Raw genomic sequence first — 21,594 nt, forward strand, 5'->3', positions numbered from 1 at the left:
GCAATATTAATTTCAAATCTGTTGTCAAATTTGAGATTCAGTGACTAAAAACAATATTTTTTAATAGGCGTTTTTTATTTTTTTTAATATGACTTCCTGTCGCCCTATTTTGTATGCAATATTTATGTGTAGAAGCTATTTCCGTTCAGATTTATCCACTGCTTATTTTTATAGACAAACATTGTTGACAATTGAGCATCGAGAAACCAGAATTATCATTATCATTTGGATTAGCAATTCTGTTTTTTCTTTCAAATTCATACTGTGTCACAAATTAATTGGATGAAAATAATATTAAGAATAATTTGAATTTTACTTATGTTTCATAACAGTTTGGATTATAAACTCGTGAGATCATTGTAAGCTAGTTAACTTAAGAGGTAAAGGACTCCAGTCTAGAAAGTCAGAAACTTTATCGAGATTGAACAGTATAATTTTGATGGCTATAATCTTTCCTGGGCTGTTTTATTTCAGTTTAGTTTACTTTAGATTTTCTTCTTATAACTATTTCATTTGGTATTAATTTCTAATAAAAAGAAGTTATTGTGTTTACTGACTTCAAAACTTTTATTTTAATTTGAAGTTGTCCACAGATATTCGGAAAGAGTAACTAAGTAAACATACAATATATATACTGCACTATTTCAGAACTAGTAACAGAACGAAACTAAAATTTATTTTTCAGAGGTTAGACACTAAAGTGAAAAACATTTTAGCTAACGTTTTCACGTATATATATTGCTATCAAAAATGCTAGTTTTTCGCAACGACCGAACAGTATGAGAACTGAAGCACAGTAGAGTAGTTTGGTTGTCTAACTTGAGGGCTTTCTGTACTTTTTGAACCTGCACAACCCGTGACCCGAATCCTCTCTCGAATTGAAAACCGTAAAACGGCTTTAGATGTGGTAAATATCTATCTGTGTAAAAAAAAAAAAAAAAAAAAAAAAAAAAAAAAAAAAAATGTGGGTCTAAGTGACACTCTGTGCGAAAATTTCAAATCTGATGCATAAACAGATACGCACGTCATTTTATATAAATTAAATGAATATGAAATTTGTTCTACAGATATTTGAGTTTATAGATCAAAACTATTTGCATACATATAAGAATTAGAGGGTTAATTGTTCAGAAATTACTTATTGACCTGAGTAGATTTTTGAGTTTAACATCCCGTTCAGCAGTGGGGCTATATGAGACGTGTACCTGCTGATTAACGTAGAATCCGAACCATATGAGCTCCATCCGGGAATCGAACCCGGGTCTCCCACGCCATATGCGCGTACACTAACCGCTTAGCCACGAAGGAGCTCACTTATTAACCTTACACCGTTACTCTTCTAAAAACTTCAGAGGAAAAACCAAATCAGATTGGAGCATAAAAAATTAGTTAAATTTATTCTAGTCGGTAAATTAAAATTTTTTGTTCTTAGTTGGTCAACAAGGTTGTCGTTTACAATGATCCCGTATATTTTGAAAAATATCGAAGAATTATAGATTTAGTTCAGACTGCAATAGTCAGGGAGTACTTAATCTCAAATGATTAATTTCAAACTGACTACGTTACTTTTTTCTAATATTCGTAGATGTAGTGGCAAATAATAATTTGAAGTCCAATTGTTTTGTCTTTTAAGCTAAAGTAGCTTGAAATAAATGCAAATAAATGCAATGAAATGGTTACTAAATTAAAAGTAAAGAATAATGGAAACATCACATGAACTGTATAATTGTTCATTATCAAATACACATATCGTGGAATTGATCTTATGACTATGTAAACCAAGGAGCGTGTAATCTGAATGTTTTAGATTTAACAATTTACGTGGAATCAAAACCACATAAACTTCAACCATAAATCGAACCTGACAGAAATAACCAGTTGTGATTCATATATGTGCTTTTGAGACTAAAGCATGTTTTTCTTAACACATTATTTTGGTTAAGAAAAAAGTTTTCCTGATTTTTTTATTTTTTTATTTAGCGTTATATTTCTCATCTTTGAACTTAAATTTATTTTAATTATAATTTACTTAAGTATTTGCTGCCTATTTTCGTACATATTGTAGAACACTGCGTTATCTTGCGCAGTGCTACAAACGAAGTGATACTTCACAACAGAAAGTTTCTATGTTTCTTTCACATGCAAATTTTTGAACTCTCTTGGCTCACAACAACAATCACGTAAACATGAAGGAAAGCATTTCTTCACATGTGTATCTCCATTTTATCTCGTACAAACATGTTTATATTGAATATTATTCACCATCACGGAAATATGTATTCTGAATAAAAAAACATAGGACATCAAACTATTAGTAGGATACCAAAATGAAAAAAAAAACCTCACTGATTTTCATAAAAGCAGCAAGAAGGTTATCTACCGCAATATGTAACTTAAAGCTCAAGCCCTACACACTAATGTATAAATATGTTTAAAGTGTCAACAAGAACAATAGTTATTTTTTCAGTTACAAATATATGACATTAAAAAAACGAGTTAAGTTACAATCGTTACGCAGTTTTTAAATATATGTGCAATATAATAGAGAAGCACAATATCATATATGTAGAAGGCATCGCATAGCTAATCTCATACAAACAATAAAATAAATATTTATTATGTTAGAGATTGTTTCCTAATTTAGTTCTACATATAAAGTCAACACTAAAATTGTCATTTTTTGAACATTTGACTGATTGTGTCTTAGTACATGTTTCATCAATCTCATTTAGGAAGTGTTTTTTTTTAATTAATACAACATGATTAAATATCTTTGAAGAGATCAAATAATAATAATAATAATATGATTCACGATTTACTCATTATTACCTCAGCATATTTCAAAATTAACACTGTGAAAATTATGATAATTTATTAAGCTTTTTAAAGTGATATTTAAAGAGAATGTTCTAAACATGATGTAATTTAATATATACTGTCTTAAGTGTGAGCCTTATCCTCGTATCCAAAACTATGACGTGCTTATGAAGTAAAGTAGTATAAAGGCTTTATATATTTTTTTTTTTTATTTTTTAAAATGTTGTTCTATATTAATATATATTCGGTCAACTTTTGACTGAAAATGTTCATATTTTAATTCGTTTTGCCGCTTTAGAATTGAAGCATCTAGTTATATTGTATCTATCAGTAATAATGTTACCAGATTTTAGTTGAAAATAACACAATACTTTGTATTTAGACATAAGAATTTCTGAAGTGTTTTTACAGGCTATCTTCATAGCAACAAACATAAAACGATATTTGCCATTTCTACAACATACCCCGTTTGAAGTGCATCAACGTAATGCATGACAATTCGCCTGCATAAACTCTCAACAACTATTTCTTTTTTAGTTAATAATATTGCAGTTGCATACTTAAAGGAGAGTCGTAATTGCAGTCGAATACAATATAATAAAATCTTAGAAATAAAATTTAAGTGTATTTTAAAAAGGAAAAGACAGTTATGGTTGAAATGCAGTTCAAATGAACAAAATGAACCTATAGTCGTTGAATTATATATCATATATTAGCATTGGAATGCCGTTCCGAAAGGCGTGTTCTCTGTCTAGGAAATCGTCTCAGGAAAACTAATGTAATAAAAATGTTAGTGAGGTCATGATCCACTCATGTACCAAAACTCATCAAAATCTGTCCAGAGGTCTACAAATAGTTGGCCACCATATATCGTTACATTTATCCTTTTGCATATAGATATATACGTATAAATGCCCTCATCACCTGCATAAATACCAAAAGATGACTTCAGAAAGTTTCTAATCGAAGTTTATCCACAATAGATTTCCGGATAGGCCAACAAGAGACAGGTTACGAATTGCAAACGACTGACAGTGAGTAAAACAAGGGTTCTGTCCCCGAATCTGTTGATCATTTGTCAATAGTTTTTTTTTCTTTTTCGTTGTGGAGATACGGGTTTGACAGACAAGCAAAATGAATGTGAAACCAGCTTTCTCCCAATGGAGCCACTAGAAAGCAACTGTTGCGTTACGCAACTGTGACCAGAAAGTGGGTTAAACAGGAAAATGGCTTTTCCAGATTTGAAATAATTTTTAATTAACTAATGTACTTTGTCTTACTCAATTAGTTCTAATTGACTACGCTATTTTCCTAAGAACAAAAGACCGCGCTCATGTAGGAGTATTACAAAATATTTTGTGTAGTCTAGTTGTCTGACTCCTTTCCTGAAATAAAAAGTAATAAGACTAAGCCATCAATTTAAGCCTGAGGTATAGATGTTTGTGACTACCTGCAACGTAAATACAGCCCAATTTAATACGATGAGGTGAACAAAACCTAGAGTACGTATACACAGGGTGGCGCACGAAATGTCATACACATAAGTTCAATAATATAATTTTTAATACAAAAAAAAAAAGTATGTGATACAACTGAACACTGGTTTATTCTTTGGGATGTGCATGATTAATAACCATGAATTGCATAATCAATATGTGCACGTTTTTGGCGTATCACCTCATTGAGACGAAGACTGACGTTGTTTATAAACCTACGACACAAGTTATCTCCAATTCCCTAAAAATGCTCTCATTGCTCACAGTTCCCTGAGATTTCGCGATTTCCTCTACTAGACAGTTTCCCTTAAATATCCCCATAATAAATAATCACAGGGATTAAGATTCGGACTGGGTGACGGGCACATTACATCATGTAGAAAATGTTCAGGATATCGATGAGACATCACATGGAGCTGAAAATATTCATTCAAGAAATCCAGTACAACACTTGCTGTTTGGGATCGAGCTCCGTCAGGCACAAATCATTGAGTTTCCATTGGTAACCCTGCTGCATAGAGTTGGGTGAGAAAATTGTTTTGCAATATGTTCATGTACGTGCACTGTTGACTGTCTCAATGAAAAAATAATGGAGTAATGATTCTATGTGTGGAAGTCGCCTCCCCCACTTTAACCTCATAATTTTCTGTCTCGTGCACAACATTAGGAGCATCTTGTACCAAAAAATAAATCAAAATTTAAATAAAATCTCGCATTATGATTGTTCACACAACCATTTAGATGAAAGCAAACCTCATCAGAGAACCATGTGTTGTAAATTACTGCATCAACGTGCACCACAGCCCATTCAGCAAATTGAACTCGCCTACATTTGTCTGTCACGGTTAGTTTATACAACACTGTAATATTGTATGGGAATAACTGCAGATCCTTCTGTAGTATTCTTTGAAGAGAATGACGTGCAATGCCTAACTCAGCAGAAGCTCTTCTGGTTGACTTACGTGGGCTCCGTATCAAAGTCACTCGCACCACGACAACATTCTCTGGAGTACGGACTGCGGAGGGACGCAGTCATTTCGTTTCCAAAACAATGCCATCAGTTTAGAACTTTGCGGATAGTCTATACATAGTTTGTCTGCAAGATGCCCACCTAGTACGAAAATGAACACGAAAACGTGCCTGTGTTACAGCCACACTCTTTGTTTTCGCGTGAGACAACATTGTTTTCACTTTCTGCTCAAGCGTCAACTGGCCTGTGTCCGCCGTGTTGAAAACAACGAACGTCACACTGCACATTACGGCACTCTTAAAAGTTGAGCCATGTCTTGAGTTTTACACACGAATCCACTTTAAACATGCCAAAATTGGAACACTCACACTTGAATTGTGTTACATATTTTCAGTGTAGACATTTCGTGCCATCCTATCAGTTGGTCCTATATAAAAAAATATTCATGTTTTTACTATTATTCTGATCTAAATACTTAATATTTCTATGAAATATGGAAAGACAATAATTGTAAGCTATTCATCATTCTTATGGAGTTTAGTGAATGTCTCAAAGATAATAAATAACATCCAATATATATAATAAAAGCTACATAGTATCTATAAAACACGTACTAATAATACGTGCTAAATTAACTTATAATCGTTCTCAGGTCTTCTTTTATAGGTCAGAAATTTCAGTGTGCAATTGAGGACCAGAACTGAAAAGCATTTCAAGTCCACTTTTCTTTCGTTTTTGTTAACTTTTTTATTCGGCAGCATCTGTGCCTCAAGCGCTATTCATGCATAACATTATCTATTAAGTTAAGCTCAAAATCTTATTTTTAATACAAAATTATTTCATCTGAATAGCAGGAGTGGATCCAGAACAGATTTGGGGGGAGGGGGGCGGTGGGTTGTGCTACTTAGAGCTAGTTTTAAGAGCTCCAATCTCTGAGATCGATTTATTTATATATAAAATATGAAAGTTTCCTCTTCTGTGGGGAGGACGATCGCCCCGATCGCCCCCCTGAATCCGTCACTGCTGAATAGAATACTATCCTAAGTCAACAACCACAAATCATAAAAAAGCACTTTCAAATAAAAACGTTCACTGCTATACTTCTCTTTAAAAAAAAAAGTGTTTTTGTTCCTCTTGAAAAAAAATATTTCGGTGGACTTGGGTCAGTTTTGAATTCAGGTCTCGCCATTAATGAACTCATAATTGTCGAACACTCAAAACTTTACATTATATGTCTAAAGAGTAACTATGAGTTTACATCATTGCATTTATTTCTATGTTTCAAGGCCTACTTCCGAAGCCATTTTTCTTTCATTGAGTTAGTTATTAAAAATAGGGAAAACTATAAATAATATTAGTGAAGATACTTAACAATGTGTTCTACCAAAACACAAAAAATAGTCTCCACTATACTACAAATACATTAAGACTATCAATTGAGTCGTTCAGTTCCAAAACGGTTCTTGACCATTTATATCAAATCCCAGAGAACCGAAAAAAACAAACTAAGATGGTTGCGATTTGTAGAACTATATATATTTGAGGATGTTCAAGTTTTTCACATGAACACAATGAAATATTTCCAATTCGTCAAAACACGCAGATCCAACTTTTCTTCTAAGTTTTTCTGGGATTTGCTATGAATGGACAAGAACCATTTTGGTACTTAACGACTCCATTAATCTCTGTACCTTAAACCCCGTAATTTAAAGTAAAAGCACCACTAGGCAGACTGTAGCGACTATCTAGTGATGCAGCGGTTCAATCAGTGTTCTACCAATTTGGAAAAGAAAATATTTACTGATTACAAATTCATAAGTAAACATCTAAGATGATCTTATGAAATGCCTTCATATAGATTTCATTTCAAAATTGAACTAATATTGTATTGCCATTTTTTTTATTGCTAGTATTCGAAGAGACCAAGATTCACCCCATGAATTCTGTGATTCTCGCTGAAATTTCTCAGTCAAAGGTCATAAAAGTTTTCCCATTGCCGCGTTTATGTTTCGAAAAAGTGTTATCCCTGAAAGTTGAGAAGGGCTGAGATTGCATAGACAAATATCTACTAATTTTGTCTCTAAAACTAGTGCAATTTTGAAAAAAATCTTGAATAGAAAACCACAGTAGTTGCTTTTCTGAATAAAACCACAAGTTTCAAGTACTGATTCAAACTAATAATATTCCGCATGTTTAAAAATATGAATATTTGTATGATTCATCAAACTATGTCTTGATGGTTTTCACCATATGCATGCAATCACGTAAAAAAATACTAAATTATTATTAAATTTTATCAACATCTAATTATGTTTCTTTATCAACGTGAGCACACAAAAAAGAATACTTATTATTTACTGGCAATTAAATAGTTTCAAGGATCTTGTGTAGTACTATTTCATTTATTTAGATATGTCATTGCGTGGAATAAAACATTTTGAGAGTGGAAGATTTGAAATAGTGCTAATAGAGAGCTCAGTCTTCCGAAGCTACTTAAGTAAGAGCTAATGGCAAGTAGCTTACACCATCATGTCACTTACTGTATTATAATTTTAATGGCGACCACAAATTCATCACATCGCTTAGTTCACACAGACTATTGCACTAGTTCCAGTATCCTCCAACAACAGATTACTTTTGTTTGTTTTTGTTTGTTTTTAATTCATGTAAATAGCTTCATTAATGTGCATATGAATTGCACATTAAATAGGAATACATGTAAAACACAGTAATGCATTTTATGTGTCACAGCTCATGCGATTTTTTACTGCGTTAATACGCAATTTTGAAAGCTCTTGGCTTTGCTCTCCTCCCCTTATTTCGTATGGAATATGAGTAACTTTAACCCAACAAATATTATCAGAAATCTAGCGAGAGAGTCAGACAGTACCCAGAAAACGACATTAACTAACCAATTGTATGGCTTATGGAACCTGAAAGTTCAATGCCGCGTTCACAAAAGCTATCCATTGACTTCTGTCCTCAACCAACTGCATCTAGTTTCTACTTTGTACTCGTATCGTTGCGAGATTCATCTTAATATTGTTCTTCCATCCGCGTCTAGGTCTTCCTAATGGTTATTTTCCGATTAGATTTCCAGTCAAAACATTGAAATCCTTCCTACCTTCTTCCATTCTTGCTATATGACCTACCCACCTAATCCTCTTAGACTTTGATGACCTTAACAATGTTTGGTAAATGGTATAAATTATGCAGTTCCTCGTTATGAAGTGTCCACATTTCCCATTTCCGTTCCTCTCGGATCTGAATATTCGTCTCAGGATTTTATTTTCAAATAGTTTTTGTGTGCGCTTTTCCTTAAAGTAAGCGACCATGTTTCGCAATAATACAACACAACAAGCATGATTATCATTTTATACAGAATGTCTCAAAAGTAATGGTGAAAAATGAAACCACAGATTCCTGACACCAAAATAAGAAAAAGGTTTATCTGGCATATAGTCCGGAAGTGGATAGAGGCAGAGTTAGTTAGCTTCGAATGTGGGGGAAAGGAACTTCACACTTAGGAAAAGGAACTTGCTGGTTTACGAAACCGCATTGAAAATGCGTGTGAAAAGTTACACAACACACTGGAAGTAATAGAATGCATTCGAAACTCACGATTAACACGTTGCATAGATGTGGGAGGACAGCACTTTGAACATCTTCTGTAGGTGCGTTTATTGTTAGCACGTATGACCTAGTAGTTTGTAGTGCTACTATGTGTAAGATACTACGTTACAAATACAGTACGTCGTTGTGGATTTTGCCTGTTATTTCATTACATGGTATAACTAGTTACACTTGTTCTTATGTCTACCCTTTCTCTACAAGTTTCTATCTGGCATACCACTTTCCATTGCCCCCTGAGGTTATGCAACCATGCTAAGTGAACTTTGCTTTGATTACCATTGTACATGTGCGTGTAATTGCATCATGGGTAATAACTTCCTTCTGTATGGTTTCCATCTTTACTGTACCGTTCCATTACCCCTGCCGTGCAGACATTCGGTGAATCTCTAAATGACGTATGGAGAATCTCTGACACAGTTATGTAACATGCATTTAACATGTCAAGCAGATAAAATTTGTATGTCTTTCTGAACCCCCTTCCTAGCTCCTATCATTATTTCGCTGGCTGGTGTGGAGTTTCTTTCCCCAAGAATCTGTCCATTTTTTTCTTGTTTTGGTGTAAGGAATCCGTGGCTTCATTTTTCGACATTACTTTTGGGACATTCTGTATATTTTGAGCTTCAAATTGCTCGACAGAATTCATGACAACAAATAATTTTGAACTGAATAATAACTATAATTCTCTACTTTCATTCGATATTTAATTTATTCGTGGATATGATTTTGGTATATTAATATTGATCCTAGATATTTGAAGGTATCCGCTGTGTCGAAAGAATTATTTGAGACTTTGAGGCATCTATAATTTACAGTATTACGATCCCGGCTAATTTCCATATATCTAGTTCTTTTGTGTACTTCTAAACCTATGAACCTGCAAGCTTTCAATAAGGCATCTGGGCATGCTATAAGAAAACAATATTAAATAAGCTAAACACTGTTTCCAAATATTTCATTATAGACCATAAATTTGCTTAGGACGTTCATGACGCCATAATTGTTGAACATACAAATTTTTATGCTATAGAAAAATTCTACAAAACATTTATTACTTGATGTAGTGGCATTTTTCAGATGCTAGCTGCCTCTCTTTCTATGTTTAATTGTATATTCTTCATTACCTCTCTTTCTATAAAATTAGGTAAAAGAGCTGGATTTATTTTAACAAAGATACTGAAGGAAGTATGTTCAAATTATGGTACTAACGGAAAAGGTCAAAATACGAAAAATCTAAGGTATCTTGGAAAAAGTATTGAAACAACTTCATCAAAGATAGTGATTGACATTTCTGAGAAAATAATAGCCTGTAGATTATGAAAGTTATATATAATCTTGTACTGTACATTTCACCAAAACAGTGGCTGAAACAGTATAACACAATGAAAGTGACTACACTTTAGTTTCGTCAATATATTGTCATAAAATCAATATTAATAAGTCATAAATTTCAAGACTGAAATACCAATCAATGTTAGACGTCCTTCTAAAATTTTAGTAAAAAAAAATGTTTCTTTGTGTAGATTCCTCCAATGCAGGTTTACACAAACCGGAAACAAAACCGTGAATTCTAGGTTAAGAAAATGTGTTGTTTATCATTTTAGTTTCCTTTTGAAGAATTATTGTTCTGTTTCTGAGAACTAATCGGTCATTTAAGAAACAAACTACCTTCATGCTTGTTCGCAGAAGAGATTTTAGTTCGTGATGGGAACTGAAACATCTGTTACAAAGAGTCAGCTGTAGTAACGCTAAAGGTTCCGAAGGTTTGTTGGAATGTTGTCCACCCTTCTGAGCTATTGGTTAGGTATCTCGTTTTGTATCTTCTATTGTCTACGAATTGCTCAGCCAGTTCTTTTTGTAATACTTAAGAGTTCGTTACGAGATTTGATTCTTTTTCTATTATTCATTATAATTGTCATATGTAGAAACATTTTAGTACGTTCCTAAAGTTGTACTTGTGACGCGATTTGTTCTTGTACATAATTCCATGTTCAATTCAACGTGGGTGTTTATGGCTTTAAATATCGAGTTAACTATAATTATAGTCTTATATAACTTTGGTAGTGGAAAAGGGACGTTCAGTACGTGAAACTAACAAACAAGAGGGTTTCCTATGACAAGAAGTCATTCAACAATAATATAGATGAATTAAATTTACAGTGGTGTAAGTCACTTAAAAAAGACAATATGTTAACAAAAAATGTAAAATAAGTCAGAGCTTCATTGATCTGCAACAAATGCCATTGGAAGTTCTAGTGGTAAAGGAAACAGCTGTTTTGTTTGTCAGCAAAGCAATGTGAGTCAGATATATACAACTGTGTTTGGAAAAAAATTACTTACACCACAATAACTTTAGCTCGTTCATATATGAGATACTCTGACCAATGAGAATATGATTAATGCGACCATTCCAAATAGCAAGGCAAAGCTGCAGTATGCAGGTAACATAGCTTCAAAATCGTAGCTCTGAAATCAATTTTAAATATAAAGAACATATAATTTCCCTAATGTTACATAATAGTGAAATTTGCTTGGCTAAAACTATGTTGTCAGTTAATAAATTGTTATACTAGATATAAGTTATTAAATAATATATTGTTTAAAAGAAACATTACTCTAATACTAGCTTTAATCATTAGATAGTCTAAAACTGAAGATGATCTTTAACAAGTTGAACATTGGAAAATTTATGTTATTATATAATGAAATAGAAAACAAGAAATAACAATGGCCATTCACGAATATTAATTCAGTTATGATATCAAATAAAACATACATGCACTTTTCCATAGCTTTCCAAAATAGAATGGAAATAGCACAAGTCTTAATTTGTTTTAGCAAATCAAAAATGGGATCTGAACTTTTGTGAAACAGAATTAAAACTACTAGCGAAAATGAGAGCAGCATTAAAATTTTCCTTTGAAATGTGTAGTACGTTTTAACACTTTTGAAATTATGTAAGAAGTAAAAGACAATACTAAAATTTTACGATGGGACTTTTTTTAGTATTTACGGGACATTTTCTAAAACAAATCATTGTTCTTAAGCAGTACATTTTAAAGTAATTGTGTTAGTTTTGTTGACATATTGTTCAAAAACTAGGATATTCTTTAAAGTTTATACATATTAATATTTTGTAAGCACTAAAAGTTGTGCCCTTGAAAAATATCAAACTACGCTGCAAACTTGAAACTGCAGTTTCAAAGCCATTTAAAAGCATGCTTGTTGTAGAGTTGGTAGTACCATACACATTGTTGTAATAAAGTTATCGTACAGATTTCATAAATTAAAAAAAAAATCATAAAGTGATTTCATAAAGTGTCCTATCAACTTCCTACAGGATTGTCCACACATAATCCTGTCAGGCTATTTTAGCTGGCCCACTCTGTACGTAGTCACCTCTTCTCTCGATGTACAATGGTTCTCATTAGACAGTGAGTGAAACTCTTGTTTTTGGTGCCCCTCAGTTCTGTAGTTATTCACGTGTTCATGGTTTCCACGCTCTCAAATATGACATGGAACTCCAACTCCAGGAACAGAAAGTTGTCTGCAGGAGCTATAACTGTCAAGTATAGTGGATGGGAATGACAATATCCTGTTATTTGGTCAAAATTCGGGGGACAATGTCGCAGTTGTATGAGGCGACATTGTCGTGGAGGAAACTCTACTGGAACTTACTAATTGTAACATGAGACGGATTATTTGCTTTAATAGTCGTTTCATGTCCTCTAGATAAAAAATACCACTGATAGTCTGGCCTTCTGGAACAAATTCGCAGTGAATGCTATTCTTGGTACCACAAAATGGAATAAAAAAAGATTTGGCTGGAGACTTCTGCTTCCCTTGACTGACCCATGCCGAAAACTGTCATTTGGTAAGAGGATCGTACTTGAAACACCACATCTCTTCCCCGGTGACAATTTTTTTTTTTTTTTTTTTTTTTTTAGATAATCTGACAAGCAATATGCTGTCGTGGCGAGGCATTTACGACCTAACACTCGTTCCCTCTTCTGTTTAACATTCAGAGTCTGTATCACAAAACAGGAACACAGTTTCATTTTCTCAAACTTTTACGGATGACACATGTAATAGTCTCCTTATTTAAGTAGGGGATACTACTGATTTTCCGGATGCCCAGCTTATTGTCGTGAGTAAGGTTTTTCACGGAACGTATAGTTCTGTCATATCTTCGTTTGTTTTAACATAGTGTCCTCTCGTCATTCTAACGAAATAATTTGTGCCACTTAATGTGAATGTTCCAGAAATTGTTACATATCTGTAAACATTCTATAGGAAGCTACAGGTTACCGTGGCTGATTTCCCTATTTTACTCCAAACTTGATCGCAGTCCGGCTGAAAACACGACCGAGTTGTTACGTAGCATGTAACTTTGTTAAACTATACTGATTAACTACTGGTCGAACATGATGCAACTTGCTCCAATCACTCGAGAGACATATGCACCCGTAGTTTCATTTCCGTTTCTGTAATAGACTGTTTCATCTGGCTGCAAGAACTCAATCTGAGGATATTATCGGACTGTGATATTTGGAGGAAACATGTTTACCTCCTCTTTCTGACTGTTATAAGGTTTAAGATTAAAGCATATCCTTGGGATTTTGTTATATAATTATCACAAGTTAAACTAAACATATTGTATTTACGTCTATTTGTACTAATGACCGGAATCAATGTCTTACTGAACTTGTACATTAGGAAATTCACTGTTCATTTCAGCGACCCCGAAAACTATGGATTGCATACTAATATCAGTTGTTTTGCATTACTTTTAGATACTGCTCCTTCAAACCTCTGTCCCTTGGATGGCTCATTCCCACAGTATTACTTTCAGTTTGAACATCATTTGACTACCATGTTTGGTTAAAATCCCTCCTGATGTTTTGGAGTTACGCTGAAATACACATACATCAACATATATATGCAAGTAACGCCTTTCGCGTTGACTGTATGTTTCTAATGCAGCTGACATGCTCGTTTATTCCTAAACTTGGGATTATATGTAATCGTGAATGTAACCTAATAGCTTGACAAACCCAAACTATGGATTCGACATTAATTTCAGTCATTTAAGATATTTTATTTTAATCATTTCTCACCCCCACCCATGCCGATGGGGCTGAACTTGGACTTTAACACTGAACTTCGACTTTAGTTTGAAACACATTTAAAACAAATTCTACAATGTTATTAGCGTTTAATGGAAAGATGCTGAAAGATAAAACATGATATGCCAATCGATAAATCCCATTCAACTGAACAAAATGGTATTCCTTCGTATAAATCTTCATTAGTAGTTTTCGAGAAAATCTAGAAAAAATATGTTTGTACTCCTCAAAAGTGATGCTATAAGATACTATAAGGTTTACAATATTAATTCTTATGAAGCAAAGGTATCGTTTCAAACTATTCTGAGGATTTTTGGTTAAAGTTTGTTGGCAACTAGATATAAGCACTCATAGCTAACTTTCCTTTAGAATTTAGTAAATGGAATTGTCGACAGCTCAAAATATCTAAGGCTATGGAATTTAATTACAAAATAAAGAAAATAAATAAATTAAGAAATCGGTTACCTTTTATTTGCAACATATGTAGAACAATGGCATATTTAAATTTGCCTAGTATAAGAGTTTGTCGATTATATTAAAAATCTGATACAGAAATATGTGTACTTAGATTATGCTATGCCTTATTCAGTTTATGTAAAAGCTCTTAAAAATAATCATTGATTATAAGATTTCTTTTAAATTCCAACCCGACATTGATGCGGTGTAAAAGTATTTTAATTATGTTAGATCATTTGTGACTGTGATTTACGTCTTTTTGTCCGAAATATTATTTATTTAAACATATATATTTTGGATATCTATATTCGGGTTGTATTCTCTTTCTTTTTTCTTTCATTTGTGTCGTGAGGGCTGGGTTTGGAGACTTTGCAGGGTTCTATTCATATATTTGCATATCTAATTGGTGGAACTATATATATATATATATATATATCTTACTTGTGTTTTCCCATGTTTGTACCATTAATTGAGGAGTTTGATGTAATAAGGGTTAAGCGAGGTTACACAATCTTTGCATCAAACGTATAAGTGTCTTTTACTATGCTTGTTTAGCCTCCTGTCAAAATTTCAACTTAATATCGGAATAAAATGCTGCATATTCCATTGTTTTATGTAAGAAAAAACTACTTAAATTTTCAGCATCGTTTTACTCCAAATGCATATTTCAGACTTACTCCCTTATTGCATCAAACTCCTCAATTGTATATTTATTTTTAATTTTTTTTTTATTTTTGTAAATGGCAAGTGTATGTCTAATTAAAAGTGATATTTTCTTCTTCTAACAGTAACACACATAGTCCTACATACTAATACTATTACTACAACTGATATACTGAACGATTACCGAATATCATAGTATATCAGCCGCAACCTAGAAGAAATTGTGAGCTCACAGCCTTGCTTAGTGTATTAAGGAAATGAAACGAAATATTTAAGTTTCACGTCCCACGGTTATGCCTGATAGACTAAAGGAGACAGCGGTGATGATAAATGAATGAAAATGTTAGAATGAAGAAAGTGGAAGGAAACGGGAGAACCCCAAGAAAACCCACGCACTGGGTGTTTGTCCACCACAAAACTCACTTGTCGCGAGCTGGGATCGAACAAAGGACCCCATGCACCAGAGATGAACATTCCACTACTGAGCCATCCCTGCCCTAATATATTATGGGTCTTCGCTACAATCACTTCCATCTCCTCAAATTTCAATGAATATGTTAAACATAACAAACAACATAATCAATTTAGAAAGTCAGCAGCATAGTATACGCAAATCGCTATTAAACTAATAGTTGCTTTCAAGACTCTTTATGTTACGTAGAAATTTGAGTTATTTATTTATTTATTTATTTATTTATTTATTTATATATTTGTAGATCCAATCAGGCTCTCTTCTTAAATCTTTGATATCCTTCATTGTCTTTAAGGCGAATTTAAAGGAGTACTAATCACCAATGGATGGCTGCTCGTTTTCCCTATCTCTCCAATATATTACGGTAAGTGATGCCAACCCGTTGAAAAAATCCCACTTTCTGTTAGTTATTCGAAATGGGATAAACGGAATTTTCGTCAAAATTGGCAATATACACTTTTTTCATTGTATGTAGAATCCACGCCAGCAAAATTGTCTACGGAGGAGAAATAAAAATAATGAGTCATCAATAAGCGTGTTGTCAACTTTTCGTCTTAAGTCTTTGATTTGTTATCGACAAAGTTCACGTTAGTGAGGAGTGACTTAATCATATATGATTTTTGAAAATCAAGTAATATAAAAAGAAAATTTAAGTATTTGGATTTGAAGAAAGTATTTGAAGAAAGAAGAAATCAAAAAATGAACGAGTGAAAGAAAGAAAACAAATTTCAAACGAGAAACAATCAATTTCTAAACATTTCACACGAAATGTATAGAGAACAAAACTTTTCTATTATCGTTCGGCTCAATATAAGGTAACACTTTACAAATGTGTGATGGAGTCACTGCATTTCCAAAGACATAACAAAGTATACTCGTTCTCTATTAAGGTGAATAGTAATTCACGAACTATTTTATAAACTTAGATCGAAATTTATTGATAAACCACTCACAAGAGAACATCTTATATTGATAGTAGCGTTGTCTAATCAAACAATGTGCAATCGATAGAGGAGTGAAGAAAAGTGAGAAATCCAAAGTTTTACGGGCCGACACCCAAAAACACAGGAGATACAGAGGAAAGAAGAATCTAGAATGATGTGAAGATAGCAATGCAAAAGATACACTGATACAGAAAGAGCTTCAAAATGATTAAAGTAATCAAAATGACATTTACACAACAGTATAGTAAGCAAACATTGTACCCACAGACATACTCAATAACATCATATGTAATACAGTGTTGCCAATTGAGCAAAAAATGAAGTTTTGTTAAATGGCACGAAACACAAATTATAACATGTAGAAAATCTAATTATGAGTAGAATCATACCTGTGAAGTCATGATGTACAGTGTTCTCAACGTTTGAAGATAGGCCTATATGAATTCCTATAGAATCTCCTATGTAGAAGAGAACATACAGTACACGATTCATACTAGTTTAAACCAAAATATGAGACACAAACAAGAATATAATCACTGAAGTACGAAAATAAGGGACGAAGCACAGTTTCGAAGCAGGTTTGCCCAAGTGGAAAATTAGAATAGTATCAAACACAGCACACAAAACTGAAATGATGCATGTTCTTGGAGTCATAAGCAGGCTCACTTTTCTGATGCACGTAATATTGTATCACCTCACACGTTATTGGTAGTCAATTTTATAGTGTTGCTGTTGATAAAGCGTTCCGCAGTATGTTGGTACTGAATGTACTCTTCTACATCCGAGATTCATGTAGGAATTCATATAGGCCTATCTTCAAATGTTGGCAACATTGTACATTATGACTTCACAGGTATGATTCTACTCATAATTAGATTTTCTACATGTTATAATTTGTGTTCCGTGCCATTTAACAAAACTTCATTTTTTGCTCAGTTAGCAAAAACTGTGGGTTCAATGTTTGCTTACTATACTGTTGTGTAAATGTCATTTTGATTACTTTAATCATTTTGAGGTTCTTTTTGTGTCAGTGTATCTTTTGCATTGCTATCTTGACATTATTCTAGATTCTTCTTTCCTCTGTATCTCCTGTGTTTTGGGGTGTCGGTCTGTAAAATTTTGGATTTCTCACTTTTCTTCACTCCTCTATCGATTGCACATTGTTAGATTGGGCAACGCTACTATCAATATAGGATGTTCCCTTGTCACAATTAAAAAAATAATACACGGCACAAATAAGTTTCATTTTCATATTTAATAATAATAATAATAATAATAATAATAATAATAATAATAATAATAATAATAATAATATGAAGAAGAAGAAGAACTGTACAAGGTGGGAAAATAAGATGCAACATGGGATTTTTTGCCTCCCGAGATAAGATTTTTTAGCGTTTCTGCTTGACATCACTGATTACGGTAGGCAGCAACAACATTCGTAACAATTCAGTAGAAACCAAGAAATGGATCTCGAAACTTTTCCAAAATAAAATTGAATCAATAATTAGAGAATCATACATGAAGTTTGTTGATACCTTGTTTTTTTCTTCTTCATCGTTGATAAATTCTCATTAGTGAGAGCTATGAGAACCCATTATTCAGTAACACCATTATTGAATGTTCTCAACAATAAATAAAACAAAATTATTAACAACTACACGAATTATCCTTTGAATATACAGGTAGTAGACATTGAAACTGAAACACCCGGTAGAAAGTTATGATTTGTATTTAGTAAGGTGTTCGGACGCATTTCGCGGCCAGCATAGCAGCAAAACAACGTAGGAAGGATTGTAAGAGATCTTACATGTTTGCAGAGGATTTCCAGCCATTCCTCTTGAATCGTAGTAACAACTTCAGCACATGCACGTGTGGAGGGAAACTTTTCGTCACTCGATTCTCTAACAAACACCATACAGGCTCCATAATGTTGAGATCTGGTGATTGAGTGAGCCATGGTAGATGTTTAACCTTAGTCTCATGCTCATCAAACTACTCTGTAACAAGTTGAGCACTGAGAGTGAGACAGTTATCATCCTGGAATATTGCACGTCCATCTGGGAAGAGTGTTCAAAACATAGGGTGTAAATGATCCTCCAAAATGCTCATAGTTAGAATAATTATGAAGCCCAAAATCTGCTACGATATTGCACACCAAACCATTACGGATCCACCTCCATATTTGGCTGTAGGTACCACGTAGTCTGGGTTGTATGCATCACAGGGGTTTCTCCAGACGAACACTCCCCCGTTGATTGGAAAATAGTGTAGAAGTAGAATGCGACATGTTTCAGGTCACCCAACGTCCAGATTTTATGCTTCTGGTGCTATTGAACTTGCTTTGCAAGATTTGTGCTATTGACGAAAGATTTCGATATCATAACCCTTCCATAGATGTTGGCCTTACGCAGATATCGACGGACTGTTTGCACACAGGTTTTGTAAGGTGTGTATTCAATTTTACGGTGATTGCTGATGCGGTGGTTCTCTGTTTCCGTGTAACAATCTTAGTTTCTTTCAGACAACTTCTGCTTTCCCCTGCAATTGCTCCTCCTGGATGTTGTTCGTTTTTGCTGTTTCTATGCACACATCACTCTGGATACTACAGCTCGTGAGTCGCCACAAAATGTTGCAGTTTTAGACACAAATGCACCTGCTAGACGCGTGCCTACGATCTCCCCTCTTTTGAAGCCGGATATGTCCCCCATTATATCGCTGTACACACCGGATTTGACGTTCAATTAAAAATCTATTCTACTAGAGTGACTATCAAGGACCTACGCATGTGACTCATTGTCTGATAGTACGATATATCCTTCCAAATCTTTCTGGTGAATCAAGTGAATATCCTATGCTATTTGCGCAAGTGTTTCAGTTTTAATGTCCACTACCTGTATATTGAAGTTGCCTTTGGGCGAAGTCTAAATGCTCATCTTTTCAATTTAAATGAATTATTTGTAAATTGTGTCGTTCCTTAGAAAATTCATTAAAAAGATATGGAAAACGTGCTGCCATCTGTTGGCAATACCTGAGCCTTTACATTCGCCTTAATTAACCCACGAAAATTTAAAAAGTGAGGGAAAGTGTAGTGAAGACCTTTGACAACTAACTCTACGACTTAAGAAACTATAAAGTCCGTCGTTGGAAAGAAAGCTTACCAGTGCATCACGAATTATGGACAAAATTAATCCAATGAATATTATGATTACTCGGAAGATCTAATTTTATTTCTTTTCTCCCATCTTTTTGTCGGGCTACCCAGTTATATCTTACCATAGATTTACAAACTACGCTTGTATGCAATGTATTCATATTTTCCGTTATAGTGACTTGCGAACCCATCCTTGACATCTCAATTTAAATATCCGTATTGTATTCAATGACGAATACGCTGTGTGACATTTTTCGTTTTGAAACTTTTCCATTTATTTATTTATTTATTTATTTATTGTCGGCTTCTTCTTTCATCCTATACGTTCCTTCAGACTTTATTTTTAGAACATATTAGAAGACATTCTGCAAACAATAGTAGAAAAAATAGTGGAATTGTTATTCAAAAATTATGTTTTAACTGAGTTGAAACGTTGAAAATTACGTGGTAGACCAATAAATTTTAGAATTTGCTGTTTCAAAATGATACAACAAGATACGAAATGCATTTTTCTTCTTCAGTTCAAATTTACCGAATACTCCCGATTTATTCATTATTGCCACTTTAAGCTCACATTCCTCCAAAATTAAATACCTACTTTAGCAGAAAAATAAAGTATAGATCGTTTTATTTATAGATCAAGGACACAATCTGAAACGTAACAATATTGCTAAAAGCAATATTTCTGTAAATGTCTTCCCTCTCATTACCAGAATGACTGCTCTGAAAATATGCGTGTCGCAGTTGTATGAGCATTTAAGAGAAAATAGACAGACATAAAGTATAATTATGAAAAATATCACAATACAACTTTGCGTGAGGAAAGCTATAGGCTGTATGGTGTTTTAGTTTATCAAAGAATATATAATTATAGAGAAAAGTTTCTGAAAAGACACACAATTGTGCGATATTTAAGCATTTTCCCTCAAAAATTACACTGAAATCAAGGAGAAAAAAGTAACTTCCTCATAGCATTTCTCCATCATTATCCGATAAACCTGAAAAGAAAAAACAATCTGGTCTGATCGCGTGAAAAGTGGTGAACGAATTGGTGTTGCATACGAAACAGAAAGATCGATTCCACCGCGACATGACCATGATTTCTACACACGAGCTGTTTCGTGATAGCGCTTTTATCGCTATTTGGAGGATGAATATTAAAGAATACTCTTAAACTCATGAAACAAAACGCTTCGTCAGGTAGCCAGGAAAACGGATCACGAACAGCACATGATACACAAACTACCAATTTGATTGTTCTAAGTGATTTTGCAGTCGAAGTTTGTTTGATTTTCCTATAATATGACTTAACAGACAGATTGCCAGCTTAACAAGCTTTCTTAATTAATTTTGTTGGAAAACATTTGAGAAAAGTGCAGCGAATTTGGCTATTATGTTTATAATATACTTTATCAAAAGATTCTGTCGTATGTATACTTATTTTTATGAACATTTTGTATGCCTTTCTTTCTCTGCTATTTCTTCTCACATCGTCCGCATCCAATTCGCGCATATAAATTAGAGACACGTAATCTGCTATCATAGTGGTTCAAAACAAGTAGGTAATAATACTGAAATACACTTATATTATAAATCTTGCAAGATCACGCCTTGCCTCCTGTTTACGGCTTAAGGGAGATGTTAATACAAAATTTCAAATCCTAATGAAACTTCCGAGTTCTCTGAAGTTTCAAGATCAGACAATGTAGAAATTCTAACCTACGTCTTCCACAAACCACATAATTCACATGTTAACCAAGTGTTGTTACCCGATGTGGGTTATGAGTGATGATCTCCCACTCATAGTCTTATCCTTTTACGTCATCTTATGCGGTTCTCTGATGGTTTAACAGAGGTTGGAAAAAA

At 33.6% G+C, this 21,594-nt stretch overlaps 1 protein-coding gene across 4 annotated transcripts in view; it reads left to right on the forward strand.

The window, feature by feature from the left end:
* Window positions 1–21,594, forward strand: part of Slob (Slowpoke binding protein) — an 823,759-nt gene that overhangs the window by 581,663 nt on the left and 220,502 nt on the right. The gene's annotated exons all lie outside the window — the stretch shown is intronic.

This window comes from Thermobia domestica, chromosome 6, assembly GCF_964235325.1.
Source record: "Thermobia domestica chromosome 6, izTheDome1.hap1.1, whole genome shotgun sequence".
NCBI classification, from domain to species: domain Eukaryota; kingdom Metazoa; phylum Arthropoda; class Insecta; order Zygentoma; family Lepismatidae; genus Thermobia; species Thermobia domestica.